The sequence below is a fragment of the Sturnus vulgaris genome, chromosome 2 (assembly GCF_052056855.1).
Source record: "Sturnus vulgaris isolate bStuVul1 chromosome 2, bStuVul1.hap1, whole genome shotgun sequence".
In the NCBI taxonomy this organism is placed as follows: domain Eukaryota; kingdom Metazoa; phylum Chordata; class Aves; order Passeriformes; family Sturnidae; genus Sturnus; species Sturnus vulgaris.
The window spans coordinates 50,233,313-50,249,790 of NC_142244.1; the positions used below are offsets into that span (position 1 = coordinate 50,233,313).

The following is a 16,478-nucleotide window of genomic DNA, read 5'->3' on the forward strand; positions in this document are numbered from 1 at the left end:
ATTAAGGCACAATAGATAGAACTAAGCAGAACAAAAATGCCTCCCCAAGAGACAGGACATGGTGCAATTCTCTGATTGTACAAAGCACAGTACAACAGCTTCTCCTAGCAATCTTCTAGAAATGTAAAGTGGAAGTGAACAGAATGCTTCACACAAGAACTCTGTACAATGAAGTAGTTAACACTCAAGGTATGCTATGATGCCATTATACTTTAGGATCTAGCACAAAGCTGGGACTATTAATCCCATGGGATCTTAAGCCCTTTTCCCCAGAGGTCTGCCTAAAAATGGAAGATCAGTTTCATGTTCAAAGTTTAGACAGAACTATTTTCTATAAGATATGATGATTTTATCTGACAAAAGAACTGGAATTGAATAAGAAGGTTTAAATACAAATTGTAAAAGCATCAATTTTTTGGAGAAAGATTTAATCGGGAATGAGGATGAAAAAGCCAGAAATGTGGATTAACCTAAAATGGAAAGGGCAGCCAAGTTACAGCAGATGGCTTTTTCTTGTTCTTTGAGTGCCTTATAATGAGGAAAATATGCTATGTAATGACAGTTGTTTCTAAACTGACTTTTTTTTTTTTTTCAAGCATGTGTGAGATGTGGTTTCCCATGCAGCACTGTTTGAAAAAGGAGAATAAAAAAGACATAGCTGCAGACAGTCTGTATTGAAGTATTTTTGTTGCGGAGTTCCAGAGCTCAGTTTAATGCATGATAGGAACAACAGCCATCTCCCATTCTAGCTAAAATCAAACCAGCAAATAGCCTCTATTTCTCCTTGCTGCCTCGCCTCCCTGAGCACCTACATTGCATAAAGGCTCTGCTATTCTCTTTCTGCAACAGAGCCTCCCAATAGCCCTTTCTGTGGGTTGACCAAGATTTCTTTATTCTGACAGGTTTTTGTTCTGTCTTGTGGTTGCTGTTATTTCCTTCCAGTATCAGTTAAGAATTCCTCTTGTAATGCTACTATACAAACAACACATTTTCCTACAACAGAAGAACTGCTGTTAAAAATTACTTAAAATCACCCCCTCATTCCACATTTTTTATTCCTTCCTATCCAAAATGGGGTTGAGAGGGGGAGGGAGTGAAAGAAAACAGAAGAGGCAGCCTATTCTATATGACATACGCTTGATTTCCCAGCAAGGCTTAATTACCATTGGGAGCAAAGACTCCTGTTCCTTTTGACACAGTGAGCATTCAGAGTGCAGCCAATGCCTCTTGCCTATTCCAGTTTGCATGCACTCAGATAAGATTTGATTGTGCACTGGGGCACGTGTGAATACAATATGAATTGTATATGAGAAAGGAGAGCCTAGGCATGTCCCCTGAAGGCCGTAGGCAGCTTTCAGGCAGATGTAAGACCCACAGGAAATGATACTTTTTGTGCTCTTTTCATATCAGGGTTCATCTTGCAAAGAAATAAGCATGCTGACCCAGAAAGTACAGGTGGAACTTTGAAGCTCCCATGTAGCTCAGGCAGAAGGGCCTACAATAAGGCAAGGGCAAGGGAGCCTTGCAGGACTGAGCTCATGACTGATATCTGAAGGGACTCGTGCTTCATGCTTCATGGGTACACAAGTCTAATTGGAGACAACAGGAGGCTTAGGATACAATGTGCAAGATGGAAACCTACCACTGTGATTGGTCTCCAACTTTGCATAATGACATGTGCATTGTGCTTTGAGGAAGAGCATGATTTCCCTTGCTTTTGAGTCTAAAACGCAGTAAAATTGTATTAGCTCTAGCAAAAAAAGAATAAAAGCTGGAGAATTTGCATGCTGAAGCTATGTTGTTACGCACAATAAGGAATAAGCTTCAAAAAAAGGAAACTACTAAATACAGAATTCTCAAACTTCATTAAAAAAGAACATAGTCATTTTCAAGATCAATCATAGTGATGTGGACTCCCAGTCCTGTGAGCAAACACTCACATACAAATACTTACTGATGCTCAAAATTTAATTGAGCATCTAATTTCTTTGAATGAAAATCCAGCTTTTCCCTGTCCAGTATCCAAAATGCCCCAGCTTTCACTGTCTATTCTGAAATACGGTTTTGTGTCTCTCATGCAAATACTAAGTGTTCCATAATAGAAACAAGAGATAAGTAATCAAATTTAACATACTCACAAATTTCAAGGAAATGTCCCTTTAAAACATTGGTATAGAGAGAGGTTTTTAACATTGTTAGACATTCTTTCAAGAAACTGGAGAAGATTGTTTGGAAAGCAGTGATCAGGTAATAGTTAGCAAAGGTTCACTACCACAATGGAAAACTGTTGCCTGAGATTCTCCAGGGATGTGTCCTGAGTTTGGTAATAGTTTGTATTTACTTCAGGGACCTGGATGATGAAGTAGAAAGTATGTTTAGCACATTTGCAGATGTCACAAAGCTGGTGGAGTAGCAATCAAAGTGATCCTGACAAATGGGACAGCTGGCCAAAAAAACTAGGATGAACTTAGTTCAAAGATGAGAATGCAAGGTCTGCACTTAATCTGGAAAAATCAACTGCATTAACACAGAATGGGAAACAGCTGACTAGGCAGAAATTTTGCTGAAAAAGATGTTGAGGCTGCAGTGACTCACTAGTGGGATATGTATCAAAGGTGTCATACTATTACAGTAAAAGCAAACACGAGGCTTTGCTATTGAGAACTGCATGTCTAGTTCTGGGCAGTGAACTTCAGCAAATGTGGAGGCAATTCAAAAGAAAGAAAGGAAAACGACCAGACAATTAGAAGACATGTCCAATGAGGCAAGAAAGAAAGACCGAGTGCTTTAATTTATTGAATGAATGACTGGACAGACATGGGAAGCTTTCAAATAACCACAGGTTGTTATCTGTTCTCTGTATTCATTGTGGACATCAAGAGAAAAGAATGTGCTAAAATTACATCATGGAAGAGTTAGATATTAGCAAAAAGTTTTTGACAACAGAAACTTAGCAACAATACATGAGGAAATGGTGAAATTCTCTGCTCTAGATTAAATACCTTAAAATAATAAAGTAGACATCAGTCCATAACCATATCTCTCTCATTTATGCAGGCTTGGCACAGGAAGGTGCCATTTTTGGCCCCATTTTCCATGTCTCTATCACTACTCTCACAATATAATTTTCATGTTAACTTTTCTATTTGCAATGAATTTACATACATTTTGGAAAGGTGGTCTCAGTAAATACCATCTCACCTCTATGATTCATGCATTTAATTTTCTTCTGGTGCTTTCCAGCTTTTACCTTTACCTTCATTTACATCTCAGCTTCTTCCACTCTGGGACACCAGATGCCAAGTCCACTGGACAAGCCTAACTGGTGATCCAACTGTGTCTAGAAGCTGGGGTCAGGGAGTTGGAGAACAGCATCTCAACTGGAAAATAAACTCTTTGGTCAAGCTGCTGGAAGGAGACAGTCTCATTGGCCTTGTGCCACTGCCCTGTCACATCACAGGATAAAACAGTTCACTTGTCACAACACTCCTAAGGGGAAGCTGTGTTCAACGGGCCAGGGAAGGTTCGGAAGCATTTTGTACTCAGTGTTGTGCATCCTTGTGCACTTGATCATTTGATCCCTCCCATCTTAATGGCTGTGCATAAAAAGAAGCTGATAACTTGTGAGGCAGCCACTGAGATCAGTAATCAGGGTGCTTCCCTGACAGCTTTATTCCCACGAGATATATATAGTTGAAAGGGATGGATTTTCTAATTTTTCTATTTTTATTCATTTTTTACTGTACTCCTCATGTTTGTTTGCTATGTAACATTCCTCCTAACAATTCCAGGACATGCCAGGAGCATATTATGATTTTTATAAATGAATAAAAAAAAGAAAAAAAATTAACTAATCCTTTCATCACAGCCATCTGCTTCATTATTCCTCCCTCACCTTACCTCACATACTAGACTGCAGCCAATGTCTGTCCAAACAAGTGGGATGCCACTGGGACATTCCAAGGTTTTGAACAAGCTTGGGTTTGGCTCTGCAGTTTTGGGCATCCATGTGTCATTCAAATACTTTCATATCTAAGGCAAATCACAGGGGTTCAAATATAAGCCAAAGACACTTCTTGTTCTGATAGCTTATCTTCACTCCGTGTCCTTGACTTTCCTAAAGTCAGAGATGGTAATAGAGTACAACACTGAGGCACTCACTCTTTCCTATGGATGAGAAGAGAGATTTCTAAGGGGCCCTAAGGGACTTAGATGATAACCTCTTGCTGAAAGTCAGTGGGAAATGGATGGTTACAATCTCTGTTGGTAAACTTTACCCTTGAGAGAGACAAAAGAGACAGACAAATCAGATGGAGTGAGGCTACCAGTAACTATTGGACATCAGGCTGGGAGCAATTCAACATAGTTATCATGAATCTTTCAATATCCATGCCTGTTTATGGGCTTAGTAGAGTGAGAAAGCAGCTAGGGACTTCCCAGAACACTGCATAAATCCTTTGACACTGAACAATTGTTATCCCTTACCCTTTTCTTTTTCTCCAAGAAAGCCTATTTTTACCTATAAAAGACATTTTTTTCTCTCTTGACATTACATGTCTGTTATGATTGGTGGCCATAACAAAAAGAGGCACAGAAGTTTAGGAAAACACTGGTGGGTTTGTAAAAAGCTATAGTGAATCCAGCCAGGAGAAAAAAAAATTAGCTCATCTTTAGCTGATGGGAAAATGTTTGTTACAGTACTCTTTGAAACATTTCATACTCTCCTGTTTTCAGAAACCCAACTATCCTTGTGACCTTCCCTTCCCTTCCCTTCCCTTCCCTTCCCTTCCCTTCCCTTCCCTTCCCTTCCCTTCCCTTCCCTTCCCTTCCCTTCCCTTCCCTTCCCTTCCCTTCCCTTCCCTTCCCTTCCCTTCCCTTCCCTTCCCTTCCCTTCCCTTCCCTTCCCCTAGATATTCACCCTGATTCTCAATTTTTATTTTCATCCTATTAGTCCTAGCTGTGCCACTCTAAATCAACAGTGCACTACCAGCTATAGCTTTCTGTATATAATTTTTTAATCTCTCAGGGAACTTGGAATCATGTCTTTCCTGTGTTTATTTTTATAAAGGGAACTTGTTCAACTGGCAATGCTGTAAAGCCATTAAGAGAGTCTGTCCACTCCCACTATAGATCACCAGTCCTTGCTTCATAGGATATCCTGCTACACTGCCCTCCCAAAATGTCAGGGCCAGCAAAGAAAAACGAATGCTTTCCATAGCAAATAGTTTTTATGACTTACAGTTAATGTGCCTTACTATTAATTGGCAGAATTACAACTCCTGTTTAGTTGATGAAAGTAGCTGTCTTGAAAAGTTATTAGGCTTCCTTTTGTTCTTGCTTCCCTGCATTTTTTTTTCTCAAGATTGATTACACAGTGACTCTTTGAACTTGCATTGAATGTTTCCTTTGAGGATCTACTTGCATCTTGGTTTCATATTCTTTGCTAGTCTTTCAGTATTCCAGCAATCCCGGGATAGTAGAAGAAAAGCAATAAAGAAAAAGCAAAATAATTAATATTCTCAGGAATCCCTGAAAAATGTGAGTCGTATGGTAATATCAATAACATTGAAAATATGAATAGTATGAGAAATACATATGCTGCCTTATCAAGACTAAACAGTTTCGTGATAAAGGAAAAGAAATCCATTAACAGAGACATAGCAATTCATAGAGCATCTTAGGCTGTGCAGTGTCTGTATGTGCTGGCTATCCTAAATCAATTACTTCAGTCAAGGCATGGCTCCCCTTTCTCTGGGGTGAGGCTGTGGATGGAGGGAAAGCAATTTATTTCAAAAGCTGATTCAGCAAGAAATTCTGCAGGGGCCTATCAATGTACCATTAATAATCAGAGATGCTGTAATGATTATTGGTGGCGTTGTAAATCATTTGCACAACACTATTTATTTCAACATTATTCAGCAATTTTGTGTTTCCTGAAAGACAAAAAGGTTTTCATATCATGAAATATGCTCTATAGCAGGAAGCAACAAATTGTATAACAGGCTTTCAAAATATTGTTCCTTCTGACACTGTTTCATATTTTTGTGTGCAAAATTAACTATTCAAGAAAGGGAGGTCCTTATAAATTTGATCTAAAGCAGTGATATCATAAACAGACATTAAGGAAATGTCATGCTCACTTCCACTATCTCATCTTGGTTTCAGTCTCCAATAACCCTCCCTATTCATTACCCTCTGGAGTCTGAGTCTTCCTTCAAGTGAAATTAATAGAAGATCAATTCTGGATATCTCCTGGTGTGCCAGTCTAAACCTCTATTTACTGCCTTCAGAGGTCTTTTCTGAAGCATGATTTAACTTAAAAATAATATCGGTTCATACAAATGCTGATTCAATTATTCCCTGCATTTAATTTAACCACCTTTCTTTTTCTCTTAATGAAAACTCAATACCAATTCAACGCAAATTGTTTGGCAGATTTGCCTTATTTGCAAATTCAAAGGCAAGGTCAAAGCAGCAGTAATAAAGCTGTGCCTGAGTTACTTTCTTACAAGATCTAGATGTTATTAGAAATGGCATTAAAAATGTCATGAATACAGAGGAGAAAAATGAAAGCTAAGAAGTAATCCAGGAGACTGGGAAGCAGCCGGAATGAAATAAATGTTAATTAATACCTTGCATCACACAGGCTACTTACTTGTATTGATGGAGCAGAAAAAAAAGTACTGGTAGAGATAGTTCTGTTTGAAATTAATATTTTTAAAACCTCAAGATCCCATTTGCAGCATGAAAAAAGGACCATTGAATGAGCATGAATGCAGCTGTATTCTAACAATGGCAAGTCATTTCCTTCTGTTTTATTTTACAGTCTTTGATGAGGTTCCACTTTCTGCATGTTTTAGGAAAAATACTCTTTTTTTGGACAGAGAATGCATTTTCTGAAAACCTTGAGACTATTTTGCTCTTAGGATTTTTGTCTCACTAAGAACTTATGCTGAGTAAAAAGCCTGCTGCTTCCTTCTTTTAGGGTTATGTTACTTATAGACTTCTGTGTACTTTGCTAATGATCATAAAACTGTCACCATCAGCAGTTCAAAGCTGCCTTGCTGCTTTTTACTGTGTAACCTGGAGTGATTACAACAGTGCTTCTCAGCTGTTGCTTCTTACCACGACCAATACAAGTACCTCAAATACAAATATTTTTCTGAAAAGTATAGCAATCCCATATATTGTGGTGCTTTTTTTGTTGTTGGGTTTTTTGTTTGTTTGTTTTGCTTTTGGTGGTTTTTTTTCTTTGTTTTGTTTTTGTTGTTGTTGTGTGTTTGGTTTTTTTTTGTGAAAAGGAGGTACTTTTGAGCCTGCAACTTTGCTGTAAGGCAAGATGAGGGTAACTGAGGTGGTATAACAGGGTTTGAGTTCAGTAAACATTTGGTTGCCCGTTGACTAGAAATGGTGTTTAAAAACCTCTACTTTCAGCTGTGATCATTTTTATTGACTAAATAGTATTTATTCAATATCACTCCAGAGACAGTGATGACCCTTCAGTCTTCCACAGCCTGAGACAGCAGTGCCACCCACCATCATCGCGGTGGGTCCTGCCTGCTCCTCTTCTGTAGAGCATCATTCCAAGTCATGGTCACGGGATGCTCCGGACCTCTTTGTCCCGTATAAAGGCCAAGGAGAGACTCTATCCATCTGGATAGCCTGCTGAACTGGGCAGAGCAGCTGCTCGTCATCTTCGTGGGCTTGCTGGTTTTGGGTGTCCTGTGTTAGTTGTCGTTAGTTATTGAGGCCTCCCGGGCCACTAAAGTCCATTTAGCAGTTGTTCTACCCATCCTGCCCCCCCCCAAATCTGATTCCCGTGATACACTCCCACCTACTTTATTCCTAAAGGCTTTGCGGCGCGCAACAAAAGCCCCCGCTGCAGGGATAACCACAAAGGAAGGCAACTCGGGCAAAGCTGGAAGGGGCACAGAGATGGGGCTGGCCCGGCAGCTGCAGCCCTCGCAATGCACCTGCCCAGCGGGGAGAGAGCTTGCCTGGAAAAACATGGATCTCTTGCGGGCCTGGATGCCCAGCAGCTGGATTCAGCAGGAATTGGGTCGCAAGGGCAAGGAAAGGGCAACGAGGGTGGGTGTGCTTGTGGCAGTCGGGAATGAGGGCAGAAGCGCCGCAGAGGCCTCCTGCGGGCAGAGAAGGGGCCGGGGCGGTGGGCGGGTGACAGCACCGACCCCGCCAGCGACGTGGGAGAGGCGCCAGATGGCCCCGGGGACCGCGAGGGACCGGGCACCGCTGTCCCGCAGCCGGGGCCGGGCGGGGAAGGGGCGGCTCGGGCACTGAGGGAAGAGGCGGCTGCTCCCGAGGGCACGTCTGGGAGCCCCAGGGCAGCCGCCACACCCTGGGAGCTTGGGCGGCCGCACGGGGCCAGGCGGCATTCAGGCCGGGGCCGAACCGGCGGGCACTGGCGACCCGGCCGGGAGAGAGACGAAAAGATGAAGGGAGGGATGGAGGAGGGACGGAATCGCCATCCCCCGCGCCCGGCCGCTGGCCAGCCCCAGGTAGGGGCCGCTGATTGACAGCTGTCCCCGCCCCCGGCGCTCTCATTGGCCTCTCTCCACGTCCATCAGCGCTCGGCGACGCCGGGCCCTGCTCTCCATTGGCTGGCTCCGCCCCGCCCCTCGCGCACGAGCCATGAGGGCGGCGAGGGGGCGGGGCCTGCGGCTGAGGGGCGGGGCGGCGGCGGCTTAGCCCGCGAAGGCGGCGGCGGCTGGAGCGCTGGAACGGCGGAGGCTGGAGCGGGATGGGACGGAGCGCGGCGTCAGGTGGGTGCGGGGCTCTGCTCCAGCCCCCCGCGGCCACCGTGTAGGGAGGATTGGAGGGAGGGCAGGAGAGCGGGCGGCGGCGCTCAGCGGGTCCTTTCCCCGCCGGTGAGGAGCGAGGAGGGGGAGCAGCCGCTTCTTAGCGTTCTCCAGCTCGCGGGGATAATCCCGGCGCTGCCCTGCGGGAGCCCCCTTTCTCCTCCCGGCCGCGGCGGGGGCGCCGGTGGGTCGCTCCGGAGCTGCTGGCTGTGCTCCGCTGGCCCGGGCTGAGCTGCCCGTCCTCGGGCCCTCTCGCCTCAGCTTTGTTCCGAGTCCTCCCGCCGACCTCGGCCCCTCGCCGGTCCCCGGAGCCGCGGGGCGCGTTCCCTTTCCCCCGGCGCTCTCGGGGGAAGGCTGCGGAGCCCTCCGTGCGTGGGGCTGGGGCTGGGCCCCCGAACTGTTGCCGTGTTCCCCGGAGCGCTCGGTCCGGGCAGCGGGAGCACGGCGCCCGTTCCTGGGAGCCGCCCGCCCCGGGGCTCGCCCCCGGCTCTTGTTCGCCCCCCGAGAGCGGCCCCCGCGAGGCTTTCTGGTGGCCAGCGCTCCTCAAGTACTTAGAAATAATCGTCTTTGGCTTTGAAGGGCGCTGGGAGTCCTTGACAGCTCGGGAACTTTTAAACCCTTCCCCGCCCCACCACGTTTTAGTTTGCTTTTTTCTTTAACTTTTTTTTTTTGGTTTGGTTATTTTTTGGTGGATTAAGAGGGTTTTTTAAATTTTATTTGGCTCTTAAGTAAATGTGTCTCTGAGGAGAAGCCTGGAGTCTGAGTGAGTGCAGGCGTGTGAAGACAGGGATTTATCTCATCTGCTCAATGTCTAACACTGACCTAAAAGCAGTTAATAAATGCTTTGTTTATTCTCTTTCTTTCCGATACAGTTCAATAATCGCTGCAGATAACAGGCTGATAGTTGTAGGTTGAGCAGTAATCTGTGAAGTGGGGCCAGTACTTGAGTGATGGGTTATTGGATACAGTTGTGAGATTCCTTGATAGAATACACTTCAAAGCACAAATGGTGTAGACTGTGTGCTGTTTGTGCAGGAGTAGGAAAAAGCTGTAGTTCTTTGTGCCTGTTTTGTAAACTACAGAGAATGAGGGGACAGCATTCGCATTAGAAAAAGATGGGGCAGATTATGAAAGCAGCCAGGAACTTTAAATCTGAGGATGAGGAGGTTTTGTCTTGCCCGTCATGCAAGACTGGCCTTCTTTAAAACTTTTCATAGGATATCAGAAACTATTGCATTTAGAGGAGACAGACTGTTGTTTTGACTTTGGCTGATACAATATTTTCCATAAACTAATAGTGAGTGTACTTGAAGAGAGGAGTGAAGTAATGGAATGAGGCTGCAGTTCTTATCCTCCAGCTGGAAGTCTGTGAAAGTTACTCGTTACTGTGCTTGTGAACTTCAAGGATTGAAGATGAAACCCTGTGTTTGAGCTTTGTTAGTTGTCATGCTACAGCCTTTTTGCCTTTTAAGTTCTCATCAGAAGAAGATATGGTAAGATGGAAGGACAGTTATCTGCCCACAGGCCCCAAGTCATTCTTAGTAAGAATTGTGATGTTTTATCTGCAGCTATTCATTTGAGACTAGGACCATACTATGTTTCTCTTAAATGATGTGGAAACTTGATTTGTTTCCAGCTGAATTCTGGGGATGAGTTGTGCAAAGCAAACTTTTTCTGTCCTTTGCTGGAAGATTAGTTTTGTGTTTATATAGCTAGCGGGCAGTATGAATGGAGTTATTAGGCAGTGAACACAGAGGTTTTGTTGTACATGAAATAATGTATAATTGAGCCAGTCCTCTTCTCGTTTTCCATGGCTGTTTTCCTCAAATAAAGAGAAAATAGAAAACATTTTTTAATCAGATACTGGAACAATAGTCTTGATTATAATTCAGTAGTTATAGAAATTGAATAGTCTTTGTTAATCTTCCTCTTTGTCCATGGAAGTATTAAAAATGGTTTTACATGTCAGAAATAGAATTGCTTGTGCTTTAAAAAGTATTTTCGTAGCAGGAATATGTTATTGTGGTTTCATGTTTAATTTATATGGTATAACACATGTGACATTTCACAGTTAATAACAGCATAAACCTGTTTTGTTTTTCAGTGTATGCCGTCTGTAAAACATATTTCAAGGGATCATGACTTTTGGAGTAGCAATATAAACTCCTTGTACATCAGCTACTCTTTGGTGTGCCTTCTTTAGCTCAGGTTTCTTTACTTAATTCTTCAGTGAGAAGGTACATGCCATTTATTTTTCTGAAACAAGACTGTCTGCGGGCAGTATTGCTGTATGGAGGAAAGAGAAAGAAAAGCCATCATCTGACAGATGATAGTTTGTTTCGAAATGTCTTACACAGTGATGAGAAGGACAGGGTTTCTGAAAAGCCAACCAGACCACAGCAGATACTTTGGTGAAGAATTCCAGAAGAGCTGATGGTGGCTGAGTATTTCAGTCACTGTATTGTCACCAATACCGGGGACACTGTATTGGTGTCGCCTGGGCATAAATTAGCTTTCATGCCTTTGCAAATCGTTGTTTTTTGATTAAACTTCCTGCATGGACAGTCACATCTTGGTGTACTCATTGCTCTTTTGAGTAGTGCCAGAGCATTGTCTTCCAGAGTTCTCCTGACTACTTTGTATAAGGAAGGAGCAAAAAAATATTGTTGCATTTAATTTCAGTCTGCAGGCTTGTCTTTAGGTGATGTGTACTCAACGTGTTTGTAACTGCACTGGAATCTAATACATTTGTATAATACAGGTCTCCTTGGACTCTTCAGTTCAAATGGGATGTGTTACTACTTCCTGGTTCATGTGTGGCTCCAGTTAAAATTATTAGACAAGTTGTGGTCATTACTTTTGACTTGTTTTTATTTTATTTTTGCTTGCATAGAATCCTGAGCCACTGCAGTGTATCACATGAATTGCACTACTGGTTTAAGTTACTGACCAGGCTGTGCGTGCCCAATGAGTTACGATATCAAGTTTTGTTAATCATCTCAGTAGCAGAATTACATTATTATACAGTACTGATGGGGAGCAATTGGTTTTGGCAGGCTAATTTCTTAGTTCTCTAATCTTAGTGGCATGCAGTGTATAGAGATCATTGATAGGATCAGATTGCAAATGTCTTCCAGTGTAGAATGTAACTGTACTTTGCCTTCAGAAGGTTCCCTGTACAAGGAGTATGATGAGTTGTAGGCTGTCACTGCTTATTCCCTTAAAAGAAAAGGTGGAGGTAGAGGGTGGCTATTAACTTCTCCATATGGAAGGCTCACATACAGAAAAATTAGTGTCTCGACTGAGAATTAAATTGAATCACCTCGAGCCTTAGCTCTGTAGCAGAACTTCAGTAGCACTTATATTCTCTACTGAGAACTTAGTCTGCCTTTAGAGGTAATAATGACAATAAGCTCAATTTATACCAAACTTATTTGTTAAATTTTAACCAAATGTTTTCCTTCACATTTAACTATTATTTAGATCTAAGCCAATCTTTGATAAAAGCTGTTTGAAATGTTGTGTTGGGTTGTTTTCTTAACTGGTAAAGCATAGTTGCTTTTCGCCCCTGTTTTGAAAGTTCACATAACTGAAATATTTTTAGCTACTGATGAATGTAATTTCTTCTGCCACAAGAAGAACCAAAATGTTTGGGAAGAAATTAAGAAATTTGTACAAACAGCTGGAGAGCAAAATGGCAGCCTTTGTGCTGATTTAAGCTGCAAACTTGGAGCTTATCTTTGATTTCTGTTTTTTTGGCAGGTGAGGTAGCTGGAGAATTATTTTGAAGGCTTCAAAAATATGGTAAATGTTGGATTTGCTGGTTTTTATTTGTGTTAAGGATTTATAGGTGTCTGGAATTTCAACGTGTTGTGATTTAGTTTTTCCTTTCATCAGTTCAAAGGCAGAATATTTCAGTATATGATGTTTTCTGGGTCTAGAAATGACCCGGAATGTATGGGGATGGTTTTTTTTTGTGGACCTCTCAATTCAGCAGACTTTTAATTACTCTTTCAAGATTCTTGGAGCCCCTTCCTATCTAACAAATATCATCTCTTTATTCTAACAGATTTGGTAGCCAAATTCAGTGAGAGGGGACAGTGTGTTTCTATTGAGTGTAAAGCATAGTATGCCAAGTTTATTAAATATTTTGGCTTTGAGTATCCATTATACTCGTGCCACTTGCATGCTTGAACTGATTTACATTTTCAAGTATATGTTTTAGAAGCAGAAAAATTGAGTGTTATTCAGTGCTTCAGCTGATGGATCCCTGGTTTCTTGGGCATATTCTCAGTGGCAAACTACTTTGCTCATAACAAGTAATAGTTGGAGAACTTGTGTATGTAATGGGTGATGCATAATACATCAAAATGTGTTAATAGTATCCAGAGAATGTTGGAATTGATTTCTTGATAATGGTTTTGAAATCCCATAGTTGAAAAGGTTGGTATCAAGTGATGCTGAGGAAAACCATTCATTTGCTGTGGCCTTGGTGTTGTCCTAACAGAGCAACAGGCAGCTGTGGGGATTAATGTGCTAGAAGACAAGGCCTGCAAAGCTTGTTTTATTTTGAAACTTCAAACAGCCTTTGGAAACACTTCTTTGAGAAGTTCTTCTGCCTCATTACATGTGAATGGATAAATGAAGTTTGAACTTGTAAATTAGAAGGGGGGCTTTAGTGGCAATGTGTCTTTTTTAGGTTTTTTTTCTGCAGCAGTTAGGTCTTGCTGATGAGTTTTCTACAGAATGTTGAAATTCACTGGAACTTATATCAGCACAGGTTTACTGCAGAGTTATTTCCTGGGAAAGTAGTATTTTTCTTTTTAAAGCTTGGCTGCTGCTTTGAATGCTTAAACAGCTGCAAACATGGACAAAAATACACCACTTCAAATGAAGCTTTTGATTTCATGCTGAATTTGAAGACACTCTTGCATCAATGTTTTTTGCACATGGCTTATTGAAGTTTCTTCTCACCTCTGCATGCCAGCTCGAGCTGGAGTGGAGCTGCAGTTAAGTCGTATTCAAAGAGGATGTCTTGGTACAGTTAAACAAGTGGTTTGGTTACAGTGTCAGGTGATTTAACTGAGTAGTAGGAGAAGAAGCAGATGTGCAAGCCATGTGCTTTCTATCCACTCTTCTTTTGGCAGAAGGAACCCGGAACTAGCATTTCAGCAGCTTCTTTTTTTTCCGTTTTTTTTTTTTTTTTTCCTAGATGGGGGAGATCCTGTCTCCTTCTGCTCAGCCAGCTCACTTCTATTGAAGTTTTTCCTTCCAGTCCTACAGGTCTTGTACATCTCCACTGTAGCAATCACTGTATGTTTATACCAAGTAAAGTGCTGTGAAGCTTGTGCATGGTAGGTGTGATGTACCTGAAGGCTGAAATGAGGAGCTACAAATGTCTTCCAGAGGAATTCCTGAGAACACACCGAGGTATAAACTTTCAGCCCTTGCATGAAATGCAGCTTTTAGAACATTTACCTCTGTCATCAAGCACTGCTTGTGCTCTTGTAGACTATGCTGAAATTTCAGGTATCCTTTGATTCAGGGTGGATAGCTCTACACAAGCACACAGTGAACATTGGGAGCTGCACCTAGTTATAGCTCAAGCTATTCATGCTGTAAAGACAGACCTTCATATCTAGTTGCTGATTTCTGTACTGGATTTGCACTGGTGATGACAAGAGAAGCTTCCATGTTGGTGTACTAATAAGTGGTTAAGTTTTTAACCTGTAAGGATTTTTATCATCCTGAAATAGCTGCATCTGAAATACTACTTTAACATCATTGGGATTCTGATCTCTTTTCTAGAATACTTGCCATCTTACTGGAGAAGGTGTGTGCTTTGTGAATGTCATTCTGGTTGCTGTACTAACAATTCTGAGGGCCTTAAAGCTTGTGTGGATCTGTAGCTTGCTGTCATGCTTGGTCACTCAGCTGGCTGAAACGTTGTCTGAGTAGTTTGGCTTGATGATGAAGCAGGTTTAGGAGTCTGGTAATTCCTGTATCTTGGAGGGTAACAGCAAGGTTCTGTTCAATGGGATTTAGAACTCTTATTTGCAAAATCTGGGGAGAGGCAGGTAATACTCCACAGTTGGGGAAAATTTTAGAACTTCTGTTGTCTTAGCTGCTTGGAATGGACTAAATATTTTCCATTACTTAATAAATTGGTCCAGTTACTATTTCTCTGAGTTATTAATGAAAGAGTAAAATATTGTAGCAGATTGAACCCTCCTCTTAAACCCCTGGCTCTCTGAAATGTACAGAAATGAATATTATGTACTGTGTAGTCCAGTCTGCATGTTTCTGTTAGCCATTTTGTCTCTTAGTCTGAAACTATTGAGGCACCAGTGAACTACCTTTACTGGGTATGTAGTATTACTGCTGCCTGTGACAACGGCTGCTGAAACCCCAAATCCATTGCCTTCTCTCCCTGTTCCAGCTTTAAAATGAAGCTGTTAATGTTTTGTGTGCCACTTCCTCATTTGCGTTTTCTGTTCCACTTCCTCTTGCTGCAAACTCTCGCTGATGCATTTCTTCTGAATTCTTTTAGTTCTCTTCAAAATTCGCTTCTATATCCTAGTATTCCCTGTAAAAAAGAAAAACATAATGATGAACTTCTGCTTTGTGTCATTTCTAGTAAAACCCACAGATGTCTTATTTTTAGAGATTGAAATACTTGGAGATGTAAAAAAACCACCAACCCACAACAAAAGCCCTTCCCAGTTGCCACATGCATCCCTGAAGAAATTTAAAATGGAGGGAAGTAGATGCAAGACATGAAGTGTAAATCCTTGCCAAATGTAAATCCCTCTTCCCTTAGCTGAGTGAACTGCTTACTATCAAATTTCTTTAAGCCACAGAATGTTGTTTTTGGCAGGAACATCAGAAAGAGTTTTCTTTCTTTTAAACAGTTGTTGTTTGGAAAACAAGCATATGTTTGGTATCATCATGGATTTTCAAAAGAGGAAAAAGTGATTTTATTTTCAAAACATATAGTAGAACTGTATTTTCAGCAGAATCAAATGTTAAATGCTTCTGGAAGCTTAAATGTAATAGTGTGTCCATACAGTTGATTATCAAGGTTGAAACAACAAGCACAGTTAGCCCCGAAGCTGCTAAATGTTAATCCAAGCTTGGCAAGTGTTTTTCTCAGCCAAGTCAGCTGAGGAAGTTAGAGAAGCACATAGGCAGCCTGTAATAATCAAGTTTTTTAAAGCAAACTTAAATGTTGAGGTTCAGGTATAAAAAAATGCAGCCTCGTTTTATACTTTTGCTAATGGTGATGTTAACTATAAGACCTGTGACTCTAAGTCTATAGTTTGAATATCCCCACTGTTATTCATCTTGGTGGAATTATTGCTGTTAATGCTTTTGAATAGGAAGCATTAGAAAGTACACTGAATTAGGTTTTGTGAACCTAAGGGATGATGGTCTAAATAGTGAACAGCTTTGATCTCTTGGTCAGAGATAACTTTCTTCATGCCTCATCACAGAACAATAAACACAGCATAGAGCAGTCTGGGTTACTCAAAGAAGTTTGTCTAGGTTCATTCAGTTATAGGCATAACTTAAGAAGGGAGAAAAATGATGTGCTGTAGCACTGGGTGGGAAACATCAGGGAGATTGAACCGTGAGGATGGGAAGTATGAGTGTTGAATCTAG

General features: G+C 41.8%; 1 protein-coding gene across 3 annotated transcripts in view; it reads left to right on the top strand.

Moving 5' to 3' along the window:
- The first annotated feature begins 8,688 nt into the window (after nucleotides 1–8,688).
- Nucleotides 8,689–16,478, top strand: part of WASF3 (WASP family member 3) — a 62,397-nt gene continuing 54,607 nt past the window's right edge. For 2 of the 3 annotated variants that reach the window (XM_088159512.1, XM_014879699.2), the window contains exon 1: nucleotides 8,689–8,780. The gene's annotated coding sequence lies outside the window, so the exon portion shown is untranslated. Of the gene's footprint in view, nucleotides 8,781–12,601; nucleotides 12,621–16,478 lie in introns of those variants that run through there. The other variant, XM_088159513.1, reaches the window with a different exon arrangement.